The following is a 25285-nucleotide window of genomic DNA, read 5'->3' as shown; positions in this document are numbered from 1 at the left end:
AGCTCTCAGATTACACGCTTCTTAGTTACTCCATTCCCATAAGCCCACCTTTTCCACCTCCCCTCTCTCGTTTCCTTCCTAAGGACTGCATCTCTGCATTGAATTTACCAGACACTTGGGTCTGCTGTGCCACACGCAGCTGAGGGCACCGGGGAACACAGAGGGCAATGCGCAGAGGCGTGCAGGCCGGTGCCGTTTCTCTCCCACCTGAGGGTGCTACCAGCACCCCGAAATTGTGAATGCAGGTTCCTGGGCCCCGCCACCAGAGGACCTGATTCGGGCGGTCTGTACCTTTAACAGCTCCCTGGAGGATTCTGAGTGGGATCCTAAGAATACGTTCTGAGGAGCACTGTGATGAGGTAGAAGGCGACAGGACACACTGAGTTATACTGAGTCACTCCAAAGCACCCAACGAACAGGGAAAGAAGAGACAAACTCGGTCTGAGAGACTGAGGGAAGGCTTCATGGGAGAGGACCTTTCAAAGAAGAGCTGAAACCAGACAGGTGGGCGGTCCAGCCGGCACTGTCACCTGCCGCCACCCAGCCCCCAAAGGTGAGGGCCAGACTTCGGGCCACATTCCCCCCACCCAGTGCCTTTGGAGCAGCTGGGGAGGACGGGAGACTCTGGGACAAGGAGGTCCACTCATTTCTGAGAGGATCCAGGTAGATGATGCCTTTTCCTGGGGTACCCTCCCCCACACGGAGCCCCAGCTGCAGACCAACCTGCTAGCAGAGAGCCCTGGGCAAGGTCCTCCACTTTCCCAGCCTCAGGCGAGGGATGGTGTTATCTGCTTTGTAGGCTTAGTGTAAGAATTAAATGACATTCAGTACATGGTAGCTTATACTATTTTCATTATTCTAGAGTTTTCTTTTTTAGTTTTTTATTTATTGATTTAAGAGAGAGAACATTGATTTTGTTGTTTTACTTATGTATATATTCATTGGTTGATTCTTGTATGTGCCCTGACTAGAGATCAACACCCCCCCACCCCACCCCCGCACCTTGACGTAGGGAAACCCTCTAACAACCGTGCTACTCAGCCAGGGCTAGATTTTTCTCTGGGATGAATTCCTAGAAGTGGGGTCACTGAGACAAGGAGTGTGTTACTAAATGGCACACATAGAAACTGTGTATGCAATTTTTGAGTTTTATGAAAGTGTCTCAATTTGAGTTCTAGAAGTAAAGATAGTTATGCATATCTATGCAAGATATTAGTAGTGGTCATCTCCGGATGGAAGGGACAAAGGATGTTCTCTCTGTTCCTTTTGTTGCATTGATCCACTTATTTCCTCCTCCTCCTCCTTTCTCTCCTTCTTCTCACTTCCTCCCATCAGTGCTCGCCTGCCACACACACACACACACACACACACACACCAGCTTTTCAATGCCTGGAGACCCCTGTAAATGAACACTTCTTCCCTATAAGAGACACCTATTAAAAAGCAAACATGGATTATAAAGGGGAGAACCAAGATGGCGGCATAGGTAAACACCGGAGATTGCTGCCGCAAACAACCACTTCAAAAATACAACTAAAAGACGGAACAGACATCACCCAGAACCACAGGAATGCTGGCTGAGGAGAGACTCTTCAACTAGAAGGAAAGAGAACAGCAAACTGAGGCTCAGAGGAGGCGCAGTGTGGAAAATACAAAGGTACTGAGGTGCGCGCGCAAAGCGGGCTGGTGGCTGAGGGCACGGTTGTCGTTTTCAGTCGGGAGGGAGTCTCAGACTCTGGGCTCCAGATCCGGGCGAGTCTCTAGGGACTCAGACTCAGACGGGAGAAGTGGAATTGTCCGGCATCAGTTGGAATCTGAGGGCAGCTTTCTCTCCAAGGTTTGCAGCGGCTGCCGGGGTTCTGAGAAGCAGAGCCTCTGGGAACGGGACTGAGAGCAGCCATAACTGCACCCTCTGCCCGCCCTGTTGATCCCGCCCCGCCCAAGCCCTGCGCAGAGCCATTTGCCGGATAGCCTCAGGCAAAGGCTAGATTAGCACCTCCCCAGAGGACAGAAGTTTTCCACACAGCTGATTCTCACAGCCAGTCAGCCTGGTGGTCAAATCCCTCAGTATTAACTAAAAAAATCAAGGCTTAACTAGAACAAGACTGTGCACAAAGACCACAAGGGGGTGCACCAAGAAAGCATAAAAAATGCGGAGACAAAAAAACATGACAGAAATGGAGGATATGGAGCTAAAAAATGCAATTTTGAGGGCTTGCAATAAACTTGTGGAGAGCCTTACAAAAACTAATGAGACCCTCGATGCTACAATAAAGAAACTAGAAATTAAGCATACACGGACTGAAATAAAGAATATTATACCCAATAGCAGACCAGAGGAGCGCAAGAATCAAGCCAAAGATTTGAAATTCGAAGAAGCAAAAAACACCCAACCGGAAAAGCAAAATGAAAAAAGAATCCGAAAATACGAAGATAGTGTAAGGAGCCTCTGGGACAGCTTCAAGCGCACTAATATCAGAATTATTGGGGTGCTAGAAGATGAGAGACAGCAAGATATTGAAAACCTATTTGAAGAAATAATGGCAGAAAACTTCCCCCACCTGGTGAAAGAAATGGACTTACAGGTCCAAGAAGCGCAGAGAACCCCAAACAAAAGGAATCCAAAGAGGACCACACCAAGACACATCATAATTAAAATGCCAAGAGCAAAAGACAAAGAGAGAATCTTAAAAGCAGCAAGAGAAAGAGACTCAATTACCTACAAGGGAATACCCATACGACTGTCAGCTGATTTCTCAACAGAAACTTTGCAGGCCAGAAGGGAATGGCAAGAAATATTCAAAGTGCTGAATACCAAGAACCTACAACCAAGACTACTTTATCCAGCAAAGCTATCATTCAGAATTGAAGGTCAGATAAAGAGCTTCACAGATAAGGAAAAGCTAAAGGAATTCATCACCACTAAACCAGTATTATACGAAATGCTGAAAGGTATCTAAGAAGAGGAAGAAGAAAAAGGTAAAGATACAAATTGTGAACAACAAACATGCATCTATCAACAAGTGAATCTAAGAATCAAGTGAATAAATAATCTGATGTACAGAATAAACTGGTGATTATAATGAATCAGGGACATAGAAAGGGAATGGACAGACTATTCTTGGGGGGGAAAGGGGAATGGGAGATGCGGGAAGAGACTGGACAAAAATCGTGCACCTATGGATGAGGACAGTGGGTGGGGAGTGAGGGCGGAGGGTGGGGCGGGAACTGGGAGGAGGGGAGTTATGGGGGGGGGGAAGGAACAAATGTAATCTGAACAATAAAGATTTAATTTAAAAAAAAAAAAAGCAAACATGTTTCCTGGGAAAGTACCACATTCAACTCTTGGATCTCACCCTTTGCCCATGTCATTGACCCGATTAGCTGGCCCTGAAGAAGGGCTGGAGGGAAGATCTGGGACAGGACTACCATCCCAGAAGGGCAAGCCCAGAATTGGAACGAAACGGACATCACAGAAACATCAGGTGCTTAAGATAAGGAGACCAAAAACCAAAGCAGCAGGCAGGTTCCTGAGGGGTTCTAAGTCCAGAGGCAGAGGGATGACGCGACGGGCCCTGCTACCTGCACAGTCCTAGGATTGGCTGAAAAGGAAAATCATGAGCCTATTTGCACATACCTATTCTTATTGGCAGATATTGTAGATAAGAAGGTTACAGTTTATACAGGTGAGTTCCAAAGTGCTGGTAAGCAATTCTTGACCTCAGAGTAGATGCTGTAACACTTTGGAATGATTCATTCAAATGTTTTTTATATGACAACTTTCCTTTCTTGATTATCTTATTTCACAACTGTATTATTTTTGACGACAGCCTTGGTTGTAGGAAACCAGAACCCTCTAACATTCCCACCAATCGATTTTATGCCATAATTGAAATCTACTTTTTTTTTTTTTTGAAAAATGCTTCAAGAGATTGATATTTCTGAAATGCAACTTTGTAGTTTTGGCCCTTCCCAAATCGTCCCAATGTGGAACAAAAATAATTTTTTCCCTAGAGCTCAAAGCAGTCCCTGCCCAACTCAGAATCCAAATGTTAAGAAACAAAGAGATTTCCAGGGTCTTGGCAGAAGAGAGGATGCCCAGGTTGTCAACAGGAACAAACAAAGGCTGACACTGTCTTGCATTTATTATAACAAAATGGGGGGAGCAGGGGGCAGATGGGAGGCTGAACGAAGGGACCAGCCAGGCTGTCATTCTCTTACACACATTTCCTCCAGTCTTGCCATCAACCAAAACTGCTCAGTCAGCTTCTGCGTGTTCCTGCTATTGCCAATAAACCCATTTTGAAGGAAATGATGTTATATTCCTTCTTTAAAAGAGGAAGAGGTCAAGGGGAGAGAAATACCAATCGAGTGCCAGCGACTCGGGCCTATGAGGTTTCCACAGAGCCCAGTCTTTAGAAATTCGAGTCACAGGCTCCATGGCTACAAAGATCCTAAAGGCTTGTCAGAGGGGAGGGGCATAGGGAAGGTCAGCTAGGGAAGCCTGGCACCCAGGAGGGGGGACACCTAGCAGCAGAAGCAGACAGAAACCAAAGCACCTGAGGGTCTCCAAGCTGCAGCTCTCAAGTTCTTCCTTTCCTTGTCGTTCTCCACAGACAAAGACTCTCCAGGAGAGAGCGGTCCTCAGATCCCGGAGACCATGCCCCTGCTTCAGAGCAGGCTTCCCGATCTGGCTGGAGCTTCCCTCTCTCCAGCTGAGGGCATGCTGAATTCCAGTCTGTCCGTCTGTCCTTGGTCCTCTTTCCTGCTATTCATCGGGGCATCTCACTTCCTTCTATAGCTCAACTGTCATCCACGCTGAGGTTTCCCAGATCTCTTCCCTGGGGTCCAAACTCTGCATCCTCCCTCCAGCCAGGCATCTCCACCAGGACATCCCACAGGCCCCTCAAACCCAACCTACACAAACTAAACTCTTTTCTTTCCATCTCCATGTACCCTCCAGTGGGATTCTCCTGTCCCAATCAGCAGGAGGGGGCTCCCAGCCACCCACTCACTCAAACCTGAAGCCTTTCCCATCTACCCTCTCGTCCATTATTAAATCTTGTCAACTTGACTCCTAAGCCACCCGACCACCACCTGGGAGGCCAGGCGCCCGTCACCTCTCACGGTGTTGGTGTGACAGTCTCCTCACTGGCCTCCCTTTCTCTACTCTGTCCTCCTCACATCCAGGGCATTTTCCTAACAAGCAAATCTGACTTTCATTTCAAGCCCCTTTCTATGTCCCCACTCCCACACAATATGTTCAAGATATAAACCTGGCATTACGGCTCACAGTTCTACTTAGAAGTGTAGCTTTTTAAAAAGTTACCTTATGGCCTGTCCAGTGTGGCTCAGCGGTTGAGCATCTACCCAGGAACCAAAAGGTTGCTGGTTCAACTCCTGGTCAGGGATTGCAGGCTCCATCTCCAGGAGGGGGCATGCAGGAGGCAGCCAATCAATGTTTCTCTCTCATCGATGTTTCTATCCCTCTATCTTCCTTTCTAAAAATCAATAAAAACATATTAAAAAAATAAAGTTACCTTATGAACTATTTAGGACCCACAGAAAGGCATATAGAATGTTATACCACACATGCTCATCCCCTAACTTTAGAGAGAAACCTTATCTCTAAAGCCAGCTGAAGCTCCCTGTGGACACCCAGATCCCCCTCCTCTCTCACAGAGGTAACTATCCTGCATTTGTCTTTCCTATTATTTTGTGTGTGTGTGTGTGTGTGTGTGTGTGTGTGTGTGTGTGTGTGTAATTTTACTTAATGTGACTTCTTCATTTTGTTATGACTCATCATTCTTCCTTATGAGCCTTTCTTGCTGAGTAAATTTTAGTGAAGTCCATCCAGGAAATGCTATGGAGACAGCTTGTCTCGCCTTCCCCTTGCTGCTCTCCACGGTGGTGGCCAGCATCAGTGGGTGGGAGGGGTGGGACTTGGGAGGGTAGAAGGCGAGTGCTGGAATCGATACCATGTCCTCCAGATCCTCGCTGATTTCTGCTGCAGGGTGGCTGCTCCTCTGGACTCTCTTGCTTATCCAAGTTCCCAGTCCTTCTCCCAGAGAGACTCAGCCTGCTCAGCTTCCCCTGCCACCCTGACTCCAGGTTCTCTGCCAGTCTCCCCTCAGCCTGTGGCCTGAGAGCTCCCCCAGCCTCTATAATGGGCTCACCCTGCCCTTCACCACTCCAGATCCTCAACTCAGCCATCTCTCATGACACACGGGAACCACTGAGTGCAGTCCATGCCACATGGAAACTGAATGGGGGTGCAGGGGAGTCCAACTCCAGCCCTTTCCTGCCTAACCACACTATTCTGTTTTACTCTGATGGGTCAGGGCAGTCAGAGAGGCGTTCTCCTTTCAGATTCCAAATATGAAGCAGGGCAAGTCCCCCAGGTCGGATGTTCATATCAACCTACCTGACAAGCAGACAAGGTTATCCTTCATCTGTGCCCTTCTTACTTCTGTGATAGGTCGTCTGCAAAGATAACCACTGTTAATTCATCTCTCCCTGTGTGTGCACACTGCTCCTCCCATCAAGAAGTAGAAGCTACTTCCTTCCTCTCCCTGATTCAGGGCTGGCCTGTGGCTTGCTTTGATCAGCAGAGTGCAGTGGAAGTGATGTTCTGGTACTTCTGAGCCCAGATCTGAAATACACTGGCAGCTTCTTCTTCCCCTCAATCAGAAGCCATCCAGCCCTAACCGGTTTGGCTCAGTGGATAGAGCGTCGGCCTGCGGATGCAAGGGTCCTAGGTTCGATTCCGGTCAAGGTCATGTACCTTGGTTGTGGGCACATCCCCAGTAGGGCGTGTGCAGGAGGCAGCTGATTAATGTTTCTCTCTCATCGATGTTTCTAACTCTCTATCCCTCTCTCTTCCTCTCTGTAAAAAATCAATAAAATATATTTTAAAAAGAAGCCATCCACATCTGCTATGCAAGACATCCAACTACCCTGAGATCATCATGCTGTGAGGAAGCCCTAGCTATCCACTTGGAGAGGTGAAGGAAGGAGGGAGGGGGGAAGGAAAGAGAGAAAGAGAGAGAGAGAGAGAGAGAGAGAGAGAGAGAGAGAGCGCAAAGCCAGCCCGGGCTATTCCATTTATCCCAAATACTAGAGGCCCGGTGCATGAAATTCATGCACTGGCGGCAGGGGCGGGGGGGGGTGGGCGGGGTGGGGGGGGAGGCTCCGTCAGTCCAGTCTGCACCCTCTCCAATCTGGGACCCCTCAGGGTTCGGGCCTAAACCAGCAGTCGGACATCCCTCTCACAATCTGGGAATGCTGGCTCCCAACTGCTCGCCTGCCTGCCTGCCTGATCACCCCTAACCACTTCTGCCTGCCAGCCTGATCACACCCTAACCACTCCCCTGCCAGCCTGATTGATGCCTAACTGCTCCCCTGCTGGCCCGATCGCCCCTAACTGCCCTCCCCTGCAGGCCTGGTCCCCTCCAACTACCCTCCCCTGCCAGCCCAGTCGCCCCCAACTGACCTCCCCTGCAGGCCTGGTCCCCACCAACTGCCCTCCCCTGCCGGCCATCTTGTGGCTGTGGGCGCCACCATCTTTGAGGACGGGGCAGTCAATTAGCATATTCCCTCCGTATTAGATAGGATGGGGGTTAAGTTTTCTTGTATGTTCCAACTCCAACAGATACTACACGAATAAAGAGCCACCCAGCTGAATTGAGCTCAGATTGCAGAATTTTGAGAAATCCTAAAATGTAGTTTTAAGCCACTAAGTTGTGGGGATGGCAGCAATGGCTAAATGAAACACCTCTCCAGCTGCATTCTCACCACTGCCTGCCTTGTTCTTTATGCTCCAGCAACTCACACACCAGCTTGTGGCCTGCTGCATATGCTGTGCTGTGTCTCACTTCCTTGCCTTTACTCAAGCTGTCATTGCTTTTCCCACCTCTCTTCTTTGCCTGGTTAACTTCTGCTCCACTTTTGTCTCATTTCTTTCTTTTTCTCCTAGGCACCCATGATAGCTTGTGTAAACCACTCTCATTTCACTAGTGAAATTATATTCTAATTGTTTCTTTATGCATCTGCCTCCCAAACTGGGCTTGAGTTCTTCAAGGGTGGGTACTACATCTTACTCAGCTTTGAGGCATCACTTTCTTTTAAAAATATAATTGTACTGATTTCAGAGAGGAAGGGAGAGGGAGAGAGAGATAGAAACATCAATGATGAGAGAGAATGATTGATCGGCAGCCTCCTGCATGCCCCACCCCCACCCCGTGGGGATCAAGCCCGCAACCCAAGCATGTGCCCTTGACTAGAATTGAACTCGGGACCCTTGAGTCCACAGGCTGATGCTCTATCCACTGAGCCAAACCAGCCAGGGCCATCACTTTCTTTGGAGCTGAGAGCAAGGCCGTTAAACTAACTTCAGCTCAGTTTTCCTGTGTCAATTAGGGACTGCATTTAGTTGTCTGTAACAGAAACCCAACATCACTGCATTAAACAAATAATAGATGTGGGTGTTTGTTTTTGTGTGGGTTTTTTATGTTGTTGTTTTTTCACATAAAGCGTTTAAATGTAGCCCTTCCAGGACAGAAACAGTGGATTTATAAAAGAAATGCTATTGCCCTAACCGGTTTTGCTCAGTGGTTAGAGCGTCGGCCTGCGGAATGAATGGTCCCAGGTTCAGTTCCGGTCAGGGGCATGTGCCTTGGTTGCGGGCACATCCCCAGTGGGAGGTGTGCAGGAGGCAGCTGATCGATGTTTCTCTCTCATCGATGTTTCTAGCTCTCTGTCCTTCTCCCTTCCTCTCTGTAAAAAATCAATAAAATATATTAAGAAAAAAAAGAAATGCTACTTATTTTGGAGAGAGAGGGGAAGGGAGATAGAGGGAGAAACATTGCTCTGTTATTCCACTTAGTTATGCATTCATTGGGTGCTTCTTGTATGTGCCCTGACCAGGGATCTAACCGGAAACCTTGGTCTATTGGGTCAACACTCTAACCAACTGAGCTACCCGGCCAGGGCAATAGTGGCTTTACAATGTCTACTGCAGGAGAGGTTCCAGGCATTGCTCAGAGCCTAAGCTTTGAATGGGAAGCAGTAACTGAGTGGGGTTGTCTCTATAGGGAACAAAGAGGAAAGGATGTTGCATAGCAACTGGAAGTATCCGCCTTACTCTTCACCTGCAAAACAGGATCAGGACTAGGGCCTACCTTGTAATGCTGATGAAATTAAGGGAATGTAGGCAATATATTGTTCTTAGTACCAAGGACGAGTAAGCACTCGATAAAAGCAATTATCTTCCCACTTTGCCAGATGTAGCATTTGATCCAAACATCCAAGAGTTTTCCCTGAGGGGCAGAAAATTCATTGGCTGAAGGCAGTTGTCCCCTTCTCTGTTTGCAATTCTTCTGCAGAGAATTTGTTTCTGGTAATTAATGGGTCTTTTCTCAATCATCTACTCAACTGTTAATAAATCCAAACTGGATTATCATTATGACTCTTCACTTACAAAGTGTGACCCAGAAGAAAAAAAAAGCTTGGAGAGACACAAAGGCAAAGGAGATGTTTTCATTGCTTTGTGGCTACGGCACTGCATACTTCATCTCTGATTCATGGAAAAATATCCAGCACACAGGAGTCAGCTATATTGGTGAGAGGCCTCAGACCAGGGGGGTTAAGAATCAAGTTTCCAATATCTAAGTCACTGGGGCTTGACAAGCTGACCTGGAAAATGTTAGCAATAGAAAGATTTTTTTTAATTTTTTTTTTTTTTTTTGTGAGTCTGCTATTCCCTTACCCCCACAGTTCTTTGTGGGTTTTGTTTTTATTTAGTTTTTTTTGGTTGTTGTTTTTGCTTATTTTGGGGCATAGTATTTAAATTTTTTTATATTGGCTAGGACTTTTTTTTTGTTTGCAAGGGAAAAGCAGTTTTTTTTTGTTTGCAAGGGAAAAGCAGTAACAGTGGCTTGTTAAAAAGTGAGTTTATTGGCTTGAGTGACTAAAAAGTCCAATAGTACTTTCAAGCTCAGGAGTTTCTCCATAACTTAGGTTCTCCCTCAATGGTAACAAAATAGGTCCCTGGCAGCTCCTAAATCACAACCCACCAGCTCCGCAACTCCAGCAGAAAGGGGATGCCTTTACCCCAGCGGTTCCAGAAAGAGCTTCAGGACTGACCCAACTTGGGTCACATGCCCAGCCCTGAACCAATCACTGCGCTAGGGGAATACGATTCTCTTATTGGCTAGTCTAGATCACATGCCTAAGCCGGAGCCAGTGGTGGATTTAGCCCCATTGGAACCACTTAGGTTGAGAGGGGGGAAAAGATGATCCTCCAAAGGAGCGTTGGGGAGCTCCTGCCAGCAGAATAGCGTGAGGCCAGGCCCTGGAAAGCTTCACGTGTCCTGCACAGACCCAGATTCATTTAGCTATTGTCAAACGTAACAGTAATATCAAACCATAATGGTGCCGTGACACTCTCCTCCATCTGTCACAATCCTACCCGTCTTTCAGGCTCCTTTCAAATGCACCACAAGCAAATCTCCCTAATGAGATTCATTTCCATCCGCACTCCGTCTATTCTTCTCTCCTGGCTTGTCTCATATGTTGCCCTGGATCATGGTGCCTTACACACCCATTGTCTCCATTTGGGTTTTTAAGGAACTGAAGGCAGAGCCGGAGCCGGGCACGCCTTCCATTCATCAGCCACAGCCTGGGGGTGAGGGTTTCTGTCCTGAGGTGACCAGGCCTCGGAATGAAAAGAATGTGGCTCCCTCCAGGAAGTCAGCGCATCCTGGTGCAAAGCTGCATTCTAGAAGTGGGGCTGGCTCTCCTTTCAGAAGTCGTCCTGGGACGCCTTTCTTCACTGTGCGGTGAAACCTGCAGTGGAGCTGAAAACAGATTCACGCCCTATGATGGCAGCAGCCTTGGAAATTTCATGTCCTGAATGAATTAGAGGGAAAGGGAGTTGTGAAAAGCTTTCCTGCCTTCCGCAAACAAACGTGCAAATACCCCAGATGCCTCTTACACTCTCCCCCGGGCCAGCAGCTTATTCATAAGCTCAGAACCTTTCCGTGCTGCTCTTTTTTTTTGCGAGCCGCCTCTTTCCTCTCCTGTCCTTGGTGGCTTCACTCCAGGGACCCACCCTGGGGAGAGGGAGCCGCCATACCAATATCCTTTAGTGTCACCCTTGCTTGCAGCCACCTGCAGATTTCCCTTGAATGTTTCCTGTTCAACTCAACAGGTTTCAATTCTGTGAACCAATATTTGCTCACTATTAAACCATATTTACCCTCACAAAGGCAAACTCCAAAGGCCTGGGATTAGGCAAGCCCAGAAAAATCTCAACATTTATGCAAACGTGCTCATGTTTCCCGCCACCTAGCATTTCCTTACTGCTCCATCGTGCCGTGTTCTGCTTTTTGGACATCTAACTCCTTGGCCTTCTCATTTACAGCAAATGACCGCAAGTTCTTTCTTTGCCATTTCCACCCACCCCTGGTGGAAGCAGGACTACGTTCTCCTCCTACAGACACCTCATCTTTTTGTGCAGAAATATTCTCTCTGTTGGCTCCTTAGTAAAGACCCGTAATGACCCTAATGAAGCTGTAAGGGTGCTTCCCTTTCTGTGGCTTCTGGGTCACATTTCTGAACCTAAAGTTGAAGGTTGTCTCAGAATACCTTCAGTGTATTGTTTCTTATTCTTTTTTTGTTGTTGTTGTTAATCCTCACCTGAGGATATTTTTTTCCATTGATTTTTAGAGAAAGTAGAAGGAAGAGAGAGAGGGGGGAAGAGAGAGAGAAACATTGATGTGAGAGAGATACAGCAATTGGTTGCCTCCCACACGCACTCTGACAAGGGTGGGATCAAACCTGACCCCGGTTGGTGTGTGAGGGACACCCTAACCACTGAGCACACCAGCCAGGACTGTTTCTCAATTCTTGTCAAGCATATCACGGAGTTTGTTCTACTGCCAAGTTTCTCCCTCGTAATTCTGACATATTTGTCCCAAAACACACTCATTTCCCACAACCAAGAGCCTGATGAGGTAAGGGGACAGACTTTAGAACTCAAGAGATATAAAAATGAACACTCGTTATGTGAGTCTTAATTTTTTATAATAGCAAACGGAGGAGTTCCTAGTGTATTGCTTTTGGCTATTGCTTTTTGAGTCCAGTATCCTTATTTTGAGCTTAGACATAGTGAAAGGTCATTCCCCTTCCCCCAAACATACACACCAAGCTGCTCACAGGGGCGCATTTTGGGAAAGGAAGCAAGAATCAAGTCACACATCTATCAACCAATGGGAAGTGGGCCATTTTATGGGCAGAGTAGCAGAGTGGCTGAAGGAAGAGTGCATGCACCCTTTCACGGACAGTGGAGCCTGGGTCCAGGTCGCCAGAAATCGGGACCACACCAGGAGCTCTGAGTGCGGTAGATATTTAATAAGGCAAAACGCACGCCCTTCCTCTTCTCAAAAAAGTTCTGTGACAGTGGTGAGTGAAAGTCTTCTGCTTTCAGTACACATCATTCTGATATAAATAACTGCCTGTGATGGCCTCAACCTTGACTTCCTCAAAGCTCCTGTCTTCACTTCCCCCAGTGCGTGGCCAAGTACACCTGTTCCTCCCAAAATGGCACAGTGACTCCCCTCCGTAATTATCCTCAGGTATTTCTGTGACAGGTCCTGTGCCCAGGGGATCAGTTGCACTTCCATGCAAGATTCTCCACCGCCTTTCTCCAAAGACACTCACCTACACATCCAGGTGTGCGATTCTTGAAGTCAAAGAAAATGTGCCATCCGTTATTCTTTAATCACTGCCTCCCTGTAAGTATAAACAGTTCAGCTGTAAAACATGCCTGTGCCGTGTGCACTGCACATGTGCACATACACGTTCTCTCTCTCTCTCTCTCTCTCTCTCTCTCTCTCTCTCTCTCTCTCTCTCTCTCTCTACACAGTAGAAATCCATGCTTTCAGGACAGGCACCAGCCAAATCCTTAAATTGTGAAGCTAAGAACACAAGCAGTAAACTTGTGATTTCAGGCCACTTTTGATTACATTTCTGGAGCTGGGCCAGCAGAGCAATTTCCAAGAAAACCAGCTCAGATGGTTCACGCACCCGCCTTAAACCATGCTAAGGGGGATCTTTGTCACGCTAAGGGGATGTTTCTTCTCCTCACCCCAGCTCAAGTTCCAAGTAATCAACTAAATCTCAAGTAACTGACATCCCCAAAAACGTGTAAGGAAAGAGGAGGGACAAACAGGACAGAACTGCCTCACACTGTGAGCGACTGGAGAGTCTGCGTACAACCAATTCCACGCTCAGGGGCTGCTAATTAATAGGCAGGACAAGCCAGAGCTTGGCTTTAGACAAAGGGGGGAAATGGACTGAGTTCAAACACATTTCTCCCATATGTGGCCTCTACCCATCACCCAGCCAGCCAAGAGAACTGTTTTCCTCAAGTGGCAGCCTTGCCTGCGGAAGTCATGTCTATAACCCAAAGCTGACCGCGGAGTTTACAGTAAAGTTCAGACTGGACCTCTGTCTGTACCGGAGATGAGTTCAGAGCACAGAATCCATTTCGGGGCGTCCACGCACACTGGGGCCTTGGGAGGGAAGAAGCAGCTGTGGGCTTCCTGGCGTAGATCCAGTGGGCAGGCGGGCTACCTTGAGTGTGTCAGGATGGAGTCTTCCTCCTCATTAGACACACACGTCCGTGAGAACTGCACTTTAAAGCTCCACATATGCATAGTAAGTGAACAGCTCCGGCCATCTGCATGCATGGCATTCTGGGCGCCAGCCACCGACTTCGAACATGTGTCCCGTTTAGACTCTAACAGGCTCAACTTAGGGGAAACTGTCCCAAAGTGAAAAATAATTGTCATTCTTCCTTTGTTTCTTTTCGTTGTTAATCCTCACCCGAAGATTTCCCCCCATTGATTTTTAGAGAGAGTACAAGGGAGAGAGGCAGAGAGAGAGACACACATTGACTGGTTGCCTCCTGCACACACCCCAACTGAGGCTAGGGATCGGAGCTGCAACCCAAGTACGTGCCCTTGACTGGGAATCAAACCCTAGATCAGTGGTCGGCAAACCGAAGCTCGCGAGCCACATGTGGTTCTTTGGCCCCTTGAGTGTGGCTCTTCCACAAAATACCACGTGCAGGTGCACACGTACAGTGCGATTGAAACTTCGTGGCCCATGCGCAGAAGTAGGTTTTCGGCCTGGGCGAGTCTATTTTGAAGAAGTGGCGTTAGAAGAAGTGGGTGTACGTTCGCTGAGGTCGACCCCCCCAGATTGAAGACGTTTTTAGCAAAGGCCAGCTTAGGAGTACCCTAACTAAGTTAATAACAATGTACCTACCTATATAGTTTCAGTTTAAAAAATTTGGCTCTCAAAAGAAATTTCAATTGCTGTACTGTTGACATTTGGCTCTGTTGACTAATGAGTTTGCTGACCACTGCCCTAGATCCTTTGGTGCACGGGCCAATGTGCTATCCACTGAACACCAGCCAGGGCCAAAATTGTTTTTCTTTTACTTTTTTATTGTTTCTTATCTCTTTGCTGTTGTCATCTGTCTTGAGATTTTGAAAAATAAGTATAAAAAATCTAGGCAGCAAATGGTATAATTTTATTCATTCTCTAAGTATTAGATAATAAATTAGCCTCTGGCCCTTGCCAGTGTGACCCAGTCGTGAGAACAATGGCCTTTGCAACAAAGGGTCGCGGATCTGATTCACGGTCATGGGTTGCAGGTTCCAACCCTGGCCCCAGTGGGGCTCATGGGGAGACAACCAATTAGTGTGTCTCTCTCACATTGAAGTTCCTCTCTCTCTCTCTCTCTTTTCCTCTCTCTCTCTCTCTCTTCCCCTGCCCTTCACTCTCTCTGAAAATCAATGGAAAAAATATCTTCAGAGGAGAATTAACAACAACAAAAATTAGCCTCTGTCTCTTATCCTCACAAAATAAATTCCAGACTGATGAAAAAAACCTAATTCTATCTAATAAAGAGGGACTATGCTAATTGACCCTCACACTGTCACAAAGATGACAGCCAATAAGGAGGGAATATGCTAATTGACTGCCCTGCCCTCAAAGATGGCAGCACCCACAGACACAGATGGCTGGCAGGGGAGGGCAGTTGTGGGTGATCAGGTCAGCAGGGGAGGGCAGTTGGGGGGACGAGGCCTGCAGGGGAGGGCAGTTGGGGGCGACTGGGCCAGCAGGGGAGGGCAGTTGGGGGCGAGGACCGGGCCGGCAGGGGAGCAGTTGGCAGGGGAGTGGTTAGGGGGTGATCAAGCAAGCAGGCAGGTGAGCAGTTGGGAGCCAGCAGTCCTGGATTGTGAGAGGGATGTCGGACTGCCAGTTTAAGCCCGATCCCTATGGGATCGGGCCTAAACCGGCAGTGGGACATCCTCCGAGGGGTCCCAGATTGGAGAGGGTGCAGGCTGGGCTGAGGGACTGCCCCGCCCCCCAAGTGCACGAATTTTATGCACTGGGCCTCTAGTGTGAAAATAAAATAGTATTAGAAGGAAACATAAGAGAATATTTATAACCTTGGGATAAGAAAGGATTTTCTAAGCAAGATATAAATCCCAGAAACCATAAAGAAAAAGATTTACAGAATTGATTGCGTAAAATTTTTAAACTTTGTGAAATAAAAGGCAATACAAATAAAGACTAGGAGAAATATTTTCAACAGATGTGACACAGAATTAACATCCAGAATAAATAGAGCACATACAAATAAATAATAACATACAAACCACCCAATATTTAATGTGCAAGGAATATTTATAGGAGATTCACAAATATAATAGGTCAGGTTGATAGAGTATTGCTCATACCCCCCAAATTTTATTTTTAGATATACACCCAACACAAATGTATGCACATACTAGTATATACTAAAAGTCAGGATAAGAATGTTCATAGCAACATTATTTGCTAATAGCTTTAAGTTGGAAACTACCCAAATGTTCAACAATGGATAAATTGTGGTATATTCACATAATGAAATATAATAAGCAATGTAAATGAATATATTACAGCTACAGGTAAGAGCATGGATGACTCATAAACATAATGTTGAATGAAGGAAGCCAGATGCAAAGGAGTGCATGTGTGTGATTCCATTGATATAAAGTTAAAAAACAAACACAAATAATCTATAGGCCTTAGATGGCAGGATAGAGATTACTTTGGGGGAGGTAAGAGAAGGTCTGATAATCTACTTCTTGACCTGGGTGGTGATTCACGTTGTTAATTCATTAGGCAGTACACTTACAACTGGTGTACCTTAACTCCAAATGGTGGGTAGGCATATGAAAAGATGTACAACCTAACTGGTAAATCAGAGAGTTGAAATTTAAAATGACACAGCTTTTCCTGCACATGATGCTGGCAATTAAAAAAACCTGATGCCATGTCCAGTGTTGATGAGTATGAAGGTGGCTATCTAAATTAGAACAGAATCGCCTGGCTGGTGTAACTCAGTGGTTGAGCATTGACCCAGGAACCAAGAGGCCGCCGGTTCGATTCCAGGTCAGGGCACATGCCCGGATTGCGGGCTCTATCCCCTGTAGGGGGATGTACAGGAGGCAGCTGATCATCATCGATGTTTCTATCTCTCTATCCCTCTCTTTCTCTCTCTCTCTAAAGAAAAAAAAATAAAAACATATTTCAAAAAAATAAATTAGAACAGAATTTTAGGAGAGAGCCTTGGTATTTTTTTTTTACCAAAAATTGAAATGTGCATGTCTTTTGGTTCAGAAATTCCATTTCTAGGAATACAACCTTCAGAAACACTTACACATAAGTGCACACATTTATGTACAAGAATATTTACTCTAATATTGTTTGTAACAGTAAAAAATGGCAAACAGCCTATGCGTCCTATACAGCTATGGGAAGGAATGTGGCTGTTAAAGAAAATGGGGGAGGCCCTGGCCGATGTGGCTCAGTTGGTTGGAGCGTCATCCTGTATACCAGAAGGTGGTGAGTTTGATTCCCAGTCTGAGCACATACCCAGGTTGTGGGTTCCATCCCTGGTCGGGGCAGGTTCTGGAGGCAATAGACCAATGTCTCTCTCTCTCTCTCTCTCTCTCTCTCTCTCTCTCTCTCCTTCTCTGTCTCCCTCCCTCCCTCTCAAAAAAATCAATTCAAAAAAGAAAATAAGGGAAGCCTATAGTACCTACATAGAAAGAGCTCCAGGGGACACTGTTAAAGTAGAGAGAGGGGGGGCGCGGGGGAAGAGGTCACAGGATAGAACATATTGCATAATCTTGTTTATGTATAAATGACTGAATGTAAACTTTAATTATGTATAAATGACTGAGTGTAAACTTTAAAAACTCACAAAAAATTTAAAACAGAACTGAAATCCGGTGTGGCTCCTTTACTCTCAAAATAGACTGCACTGTATAGGAATTCTGAAAGGACTGCCCCACAAGAGGAAGGAGGCGTTTCTGGTTGCACAGCCTCCTAGCAGAGCATAGCGACTCAGAAATGCAGCTCCCACGCAGGCCTGAGCCAAGGCACAGGCAGTGTCTCCAGATCTTTGTGCTCTGGAAGCACTTTTCAGCAATTAACTAATCCTCCTCGAGGGCGGGGCGGGCGGGGCTCCCACACACTGGCACTCCCTCCCCCCCCCCCTCCTCTGGAATGCACACAGGCATCCCCCAGAAATGGCTGTACTTCAGCCCCCGCCCCACCTCAGCCCCAAACTCAACTCGGCCAGGTGAGGAGGGCCTTCAAGGCACCCTCCCAGACACGGTAACAACTTGTTCTCCAGGAAGTTATACTGTTCTCTCTCTCTCTCTCTCTCTCTCTCTCTCTCTCTCTCTCGGTAACAACTTGTTCTCCAGGAAGTTATACTGTTCTCTCCTCTCCTGGCGCCACCGCCACCTGCCTCCTCCAGGCTGCCCCTGCTGCCTGCTGAGGAAGAGGATTGCAACAGGCCCCGGAGAACCGCATCCTCATGCTGTCAATTTCACCTGTGCCGTTTCTTGCTCCAGGGTCCTCTGAACTAGAGAAAGATGTACAGGGTCCTTTCCACTTCTTAGTGTGCAAGTAAAATAAATAGCAGAGCAGTCTCTCTGTCATTATAATTTTCACATGGTTGGTGTCTGGAGCAGTTTCCCAGACTTTGGAATTTCACGAACCATGAACATTCCAAAAATGTAGGATGGCTCATTTCTATTTTGCCAAGTACAGACATTTAAAAAGCAACCCGAACTATTGTCATCATCACTTCAATGGCTGGGCATCTTAACACCGAAACAATGTGGTCATGACCATCTCTGATTTTTAAAGCGGCACTTTAGATTTAACATTAGTACACTTGTGTCTACGAACAATAAACACATATTTCACATAGACTGGTGAACATTTCCTCACAGGCTCGCACCAGTTCCCTTGGAAAGACCTGGCAGAGATTAAACCATAAGTTTTCAAACCGAGCTATGCCTGAGAAAGACAGGAAGGCATTAAAAGATAGATATTCCAGCCCTACCTGGTTTGGCTTAGTGGATTGAGCATCGGCCTGTGGACTGAAGAGTCCCGGGTTCAATTCCAGTCAAGGGCACATGCCCAGGTTGCAGTCTTGATCCCCAGGGGGGGGGGGGGGGCGGCGTGCAGGAGGCAGCCGATCAATGATTCTCTCTCATCAGTGATGTTTCTCTCTCTCCCTTCCTCTCTGAAATCAATAAAAATATATTTTTAAAAAATACATATTCCAGGTTCCCAACCCATATTTACTGTATTAATCAGTGAGCCTCATCAAGACTGGGATATATGTTTTTTTGGGGGGAGGGTTGCATATAGAATTCAGGTTTTTTTTAAGGTAAAACTTTATATGTACTTATAAGACATAAAATTTCAGTTATTAGGCAAATCAATCGTACAAAACTGTTTCCAGCAGTAATTAAAGAAGTGATAACATTTTACCAGTGTAAATGTCACAGAATTCAAGTCACAACTTGGATCTTCAAGATCTGCTGCAGTAAAATGTGGTCAGTTTTAAGATAAACTTCCTCCTCTGGGTATCCTGCTCTCAATCAAGTCTTTCTTTATCACCATCCTCTCACACAGCCGGGTGGCTGCGATTCCCCCGGCTTGTTCTGGTCCTTGGCCATCTTTACATGGCCATTCTCGCCCCCAGCTGCGCTCCAGCTGTGCTTGACAATCCGGTATTTACTGCTATTTGATGCTGCTCCTTCAAAGCCACACTCAACCACCAGAACGCCGTGACCTAGGTCTTCACTGCTGCAGTCTGGATCATCACCAACGCCTTCTTCGCGGCACCGGAAGCTGTCATGCATCTGCAACAGAGATGGGCTCTGCAGTTGCCACTGCCTTCGCGAGGGACCTCTCCTGCACACGGATGTCCACGAAGCCAGCGTCATTGGCCACAGAACCCTCGGGCTTGTATTTGCAGGGTCCAACCTTTGCATGATATGGATGGGATTTCTCTGAGTCCAGCCCTCCCCGTTGGACTTAACATACTGGCAGGCATTATCCATTAGGCCACCACTGCGGCCCTCATTGCCCGACACTGAGAGCAGGCTCCAAGGTTCTGATCACTCGGTGAAATAAGTTTGCCAGTTTTCTGGAACAGCTCAATAAGAACTACGGTGACCCTGGTCCTTCACAGGAACTACACAGCCTTCCTCTCTCCAATCCACAGTTGGGGGAATTCAGCCGAGAGTTCCCGGAACACTTTCCTTTTCGTGTGCTTCTGATTTTGAAGGCCATTCACCACTTGCCTGAATTCTTCATTGGTCATGTCACCAAAGGCATCCGTTGCCATGGTGAAGCTGTTTCCCTAGGTTGTGTTCCTGGTTGTGCAGCTCAATCATGTTCATATTCTTCTCCCACATCGTTCTCCTCCATCCTCCTTCATTCAGGCCATAGAGTTTCCTGTGTGTTGCCTTCCCCTGGTTCCTTCCTGCATCTAAACTTCCATCAAGTTTTGGAGCAGCTGAAGCTATTCCTCAGCAAAGCGCAGTCAGGAAGAGGGAAGGATTCATGTTTTTAAAACCTGTGGCGGGCACAGTTGCACAGGTACAGTCAGTATATGTAGGTCCAGGGGTCTTTGAGCAAGACTAGAGTATGTGTATTTTTTTAAATCTTTTTTACTGTGGTGAAATATACATCATATAGAATTTACCATTTTAACTAACCATTTTTAAGTGTGCAATTCCATGCCATTAAGTATATTCACCGTTTTGTGCCATCATCACCACTATCCTTATCCGAAACAGAAAGTCTGTACCTGTTAAATAATAACTTCCCATCTCCTCCGCCCTCAAACTGCTGGTAACCTCTATTTTACTTTCATAAAATATGTGTCCTTTTGTGTTTGGTTTATTTCACTTAGCATGATGTTTCAAGGATTATCTATGTCATAGCATGTATTAGAACCTTATTCCTTTTTATAGCTAAATAATATGCCATTATATGTAGTTACCACATTTTGGTGAACAGTTGAGTTATTTCTACCTTTTGGGCTATTGTGAATAATGCCACTATGAACATTGGTGCATACGTTTCTATTTCAGTCCCTGTTTTCAATTCTTTTTTTTTTTATCCAAATGCCTCTATAAATTAGAAAATGCTGTTTATTTTACAATATGAATTTAAACCTTCACTTGTGTTAACTTCAGGTGTGACTGTGCTGTTGGTGGTGTCAGAAATTTACACGATTTCAGACATCATTAATTTGTTTCAGCATTTCTCCTATGTGCTCGCCCTTCATTTTTAGGGTGGACTGAATGCACCTTCGCTGGTGGGCACTGAGAGTAATGGTGGGTTTTTGAGGACTCGGTACCTTTTCCATCTTTTGCGGCTGATAATCTTTTTTCATAATAACCTGTTTGATAGCATTGCCCAAATGTCAAAATTGATCAGGCATCAGCTGTAATTCGTTCTTCATGTGTCTCTCACTAGCAGAGAGAACTGGGAGCTGATAATGAAAACTATGACATACTTTATTCATCCTGTTCCTATCTTCTTGTTTTTCCTTGACTTCCTCATATTTGTCAGCGAAGCGCTCAGCCATTTCCCATAGACCAGTGGTTCTCAACCTTCCTAATGCCGCGACCCTTTAATACAGTTTCTCATGCTGTGGTGACCCACAATTTCATTGTTACAAATGGAACATAATTAAAGCATAGTGATTAACCACAAAAACAATATGTAATTATATATGTGTTTTCCGATGGTCTTAGGCGACCCCTGTGAAAGGGCCGTTCGACTCCCAAAGGGGTCTCGACCCACAGGTTGAGAGCCGCTGTCATAGACTTTCCTCTCTTCTCGACAATAACTGAGATCTTCTCGTTGTTTCTTTTTTTGGTCACATAATAATTTGACCTTCAGCTGGACCTCCTCCTTTGCCAGGTCCTGTTTAAGAATGTACTGTTCCCTGAACACCTGGGTGGCTCTGCTGATGAGATGAAGACATTCCTTATCAGATGATTTAAAAAATGCTGGATTTGCAGCACTATCTTACAAAGTGCTTCTAAAATGCTTTTCAAAGGAATCCGAGGGTTCAGCCAGAATTCAGAGGGGAGGCTCTACCACTGCAACATCTTGAGTACAAAGCAGGGGAGGAGATGCTGGGTGGACTGTGCTATAAAGGCCTTGGGAGGCATTTGTAGGTACTGGTGATGCAGATTGTCACGGGCCCCAGAATCCTCGGATCAGCTGACTGCCTGCACACCACTGGCTTCGTACAAACAGTGTGCTCCACAAAGCATTTCTATTTGGGAGTAACTGCCTATAAACCAGCGGTTCTCAACCTGTAGGTCGAGACCCCTTTGGGGGTCGAATGACCCTTTCACAGGGGTCGCCTAAGACCATTGGAAAACACATATATAATTACATATTGTTTTTGTGATGAATCACTATGCTTTAATTATGTTCAATTTGTAACAATGAAAATACATCCTGCATATCAGATATTTACATTATGATTCATAAACAGTAGCAAAATTACAGTTATGAAGTAGCAACGAAATAATTTTATGGTTGGGGATCACCACAGCATGAGGAACTGTATTAAAGGGTCGCGGCATTAGGAAGGTTGAGAACCACTGCTATAAACTATCCTTATCTTCATCTGATCCAAAAAATGAAGGATATTTCTAAATCCAATTAGCCCAACACTATGTTCATCAGCTTCCTGAGTCCTGTGATAGCTTGAGGGACCCTTGGGGTCTCTATGAAGATTAATCAGACAAGAAAAGTCAGAATCAAAGGGATCACCCTCTACAAATGCCAGTTTCAGGGCAAGCTCCAGCTCCACACACTCATATACGAACAGAGAAGGGATGAGGTCGGCCCTGCAATCCCAGGACCTTTCTGATGTTTGATCATCTGCTTCTTCCCCTTCCAGCACAACACAGGGACACAGCTTCCGGATTCAGTAGCGATCACTAAGACATTGGGGACGTCGGGTAAGCAGAGTACAGCACAAACATTGTCACCATAGTTATCTTTAGCTGCAGGATGCATGAGCAATAGACCTAACAGCTTCCTCGTATTCCCAGGGCTGTGTAACACACTAACGTATGTAAGGAAAGTCTCCCCATTCTCATATCAGATGTGCACTGGGTATGTCACTACTTGATCTTTGCCTTTTTATCTGAATTTAATTTGGGGGACTGTTGCCAATGGTCCAAAGTCAAATGCAACTGCTGACTCTCCTAGAGATGTGGCACATGCCCTGCCTCTATTTGAGTATTAGACCTTCCTCTTCTGCTTCTGACAGTGTGATGACCTTAGGGGGTGTCTGGGGCTCATGTAGAGAGTAAATTCTTGTTACACTGTCTGATGCCAACAGCACTCTGTGGGGATCCAGCATTTCACTTGGATATCAGGCAGCATGCTTTGGAGTCAGAGAGGTAGAACTGGTGAACAGTCTCAGCGATTGGAGGGGTGCTGCAGTTCACTGTTCATTTTCCACCTTCAACTTCAGAACTCATCCCCCACCATTTAAGTAATTCTAACACCGTAAGTCCTTCTATTCTTATAAGTGCTACATGATGTTGTGTTGGACTTAACAAGACTTGATGGATTTCAAACAAGGGTGGATTTATGTAAAGCAACCTCTGGTTCTAGGGGAGGGAGGGCGCCTCACCCACGCCATTGAGGCCCTGAAGACAAACCACTAAGTAAGAGCTGTCTTCTCCTTCCCACAGGAAGAGTTCTCCACTAAAGCCTGAGACCAGGTTTCTTGTCAGCAACTGTGGCAGCAGCGGAGATGACAAAGGCAATGATAAGAAGCCGGTTTCTCAGCCTCTAAGGGCTCTGGGTTTTCAGTCCCTCCTAGAGCCACGGAATAGGACATGGTTCTGTTTTCAATTCCTTTGGGAGAAATTGCTGGATCATCTGGTCATCCTATGTCTAACTTTGTGAGGAACCACTGACCTGTGTTCCACAACAGCTGCACCATTTTACATTCCCACCAGCAATGCTCAAGAGTTCTGATTTCTCCAACCTTTGCCAACACTTGTTATTTTCTGGAGGTTTTGTTTGTTTTTCTTAGTTATTTTGTTTGTTTGTTTTTGTAATAGCCATTCAAAGGGGTGTGAAGCAATATCTCATTGTAGTGTTGATTTCCCTAATGACTAATAATGTTGAGCATCTTTTCATGTGCTTATTGACCGTATGTATATCTGCTTTAGAGAAATATTTAATTCTTTGCCCACTTTTTTCCCAAAACAACAGCAAATTATCATTTCTCACAATTCTGAAGGTAGAATGGGTGGTAATTCTGTTGGCTCGGGTCACTCATGCAGCTGCATTTTTTCAGTAGTTGAGCTGAACTGGAAGAGCCATAAGACCTCACTTGTTATCTACCTATTTGAAAACTAGGTTGTTTGGGATTTTCTGGTGTTGAGTTAGAGCAATTTTTAATATATTCTGGACATTAATCCCTTATTAAATAGATTATTTGCAATTTTTTCCCCATTCTATGGATTGTCTTTCCTCTCTCTTGATAGTGACCTTTGATACATTGAAGTTTTTATTTGTTGAAGCCCAATTTGTCTTTTTTTTTTTTTGGTCTGTGCTTTTGATGTCACATCAAAAAAAATAAATCAATACCAAATACAATGTCATGAAATGTTTTTCCTATGTTTTTCAAATTTTATAGTTTAGCTCTTAAGTTTAGGTTTGTTTTCCATTTTGAGTTGATTTTTGTATATGGTATAAGGTAAGGGTCCAATTTCATTCTTTTGAATGTGGATATTTCATTTTTCCAGCATATTTGTTGAAAAGATTGTCTTTTCCCCATTGAATGGTTTGGCACCTTTGTAAAAAAAAAGACAACAACACTTGAGCATAGATGCAAGGGTTTTCTTCCAGGCTCTCTATTCTAGTCCATTGGTCTGTAAGTCTGTCTGTATGCCAGTACCATGCTGCTTTGATTACTGCAGCTTTGTAGTAAGTTTTAAAATCAGGGAGTGTGAAAACTTTAACTTTCTTCTTCTTTTGCAAGATTGTTTTTGACTATTCAGGCTCCTTCAAGATGCCATATGAATTTTAGAATGAGTTTTTCTATTCTGCAAAAATAGTGCTGCTGAGATTTTGATAGAGATTGCATTGAATATGTAGAGCAATTTGGGTAGTATTTTATCTTAACAATATTAAGTCTTCCAATACCTGAACACAGTATATTGTTCCAGTTATTTACATTTTCTTTAATTTCCTTCAGCAGTGTTTTGTAGTTTTCAGTGTACAAATCTTTAGCCTCCTTGGTTAAAAATTTATTCTTAAGCATTTATTCTTTTTAATATCATGGTAAGTGGAATTATTTTTTAAATTTCCATTTCAGATTTTCTTTGCTAGTGTATAGAAATGTAACTGATTTTCATGAGTTATTTTGTATCCTGCAGCTACTGAATTTGTTTAACTCTAGCAGGTGTCCATGTGTGTGTGCACACATGAATGTTTGAGAGATCCTTAGGATTTTCTACATATAGGTCATGTCATCTGTGAACAGAGATAATTTTACTCCTTCCTTTCCAATTTGGGTGCCTTTTATTTATTTCTGATGCTTAATCATGCTGGCTAGAACTCCCAATACTATCCTATATAATAAAGGGGTAATATGCAAATTGACCCTAATGGTGGAACCACCAGGAACGACCGGTCACTATGATGCGCACTGATCACCAGGGGGCAGATGCTCAATACAGGAGCTGCCCCTTAGTGGTCAGTGCACTCCCACAGGGGGAGCTCCACTCAGCCACAAGCTGGGCTGATGGCTGCGATCACAGCAGCAGTGGTGGGAGCCTCTCCCACCTCCTCCGCA

At 45.5% G+C, this 25285-nt stretch overlaps 2 pseudogenes; both read right to left on the bottom strand.

Moving 5' to 3' along the window:
* Positions 1-19040: 19040 nt before the first annotated feature.
* Positions 19041-19997, bottom strand: LOC102420740 (annotated as a pseudogene).
* Positions 19998-20674: 677 nt separating this feature from the next.
* Positions 20675-23317, bottom strand: LOC102420421 (annotated as a pseudogene).
* Positions 23318-25285: the final 1968 nt, after the last annotated feature.

This window comes from Myotis lucifugus, unplaced genomic scaffold, assembly GCF_000147115.1.
Source record: "Myotis lucifugus unplaced genomic scaffold, Myoluc2.0 scaffold_887, whole genome shotgun sequence".
Classification (NCBI taxonomy): Eukaryota; Metazoa; Chordata; class Mammalia; order Chiroptera; family Vespertilionidae; genus Myotis; species Myotis lucifugus.
The sequence above is the reverse complement of the archived record's forward strand: the minus strand, read 5'-3'. Positions and strand labels throughout refer to the sequence as shown.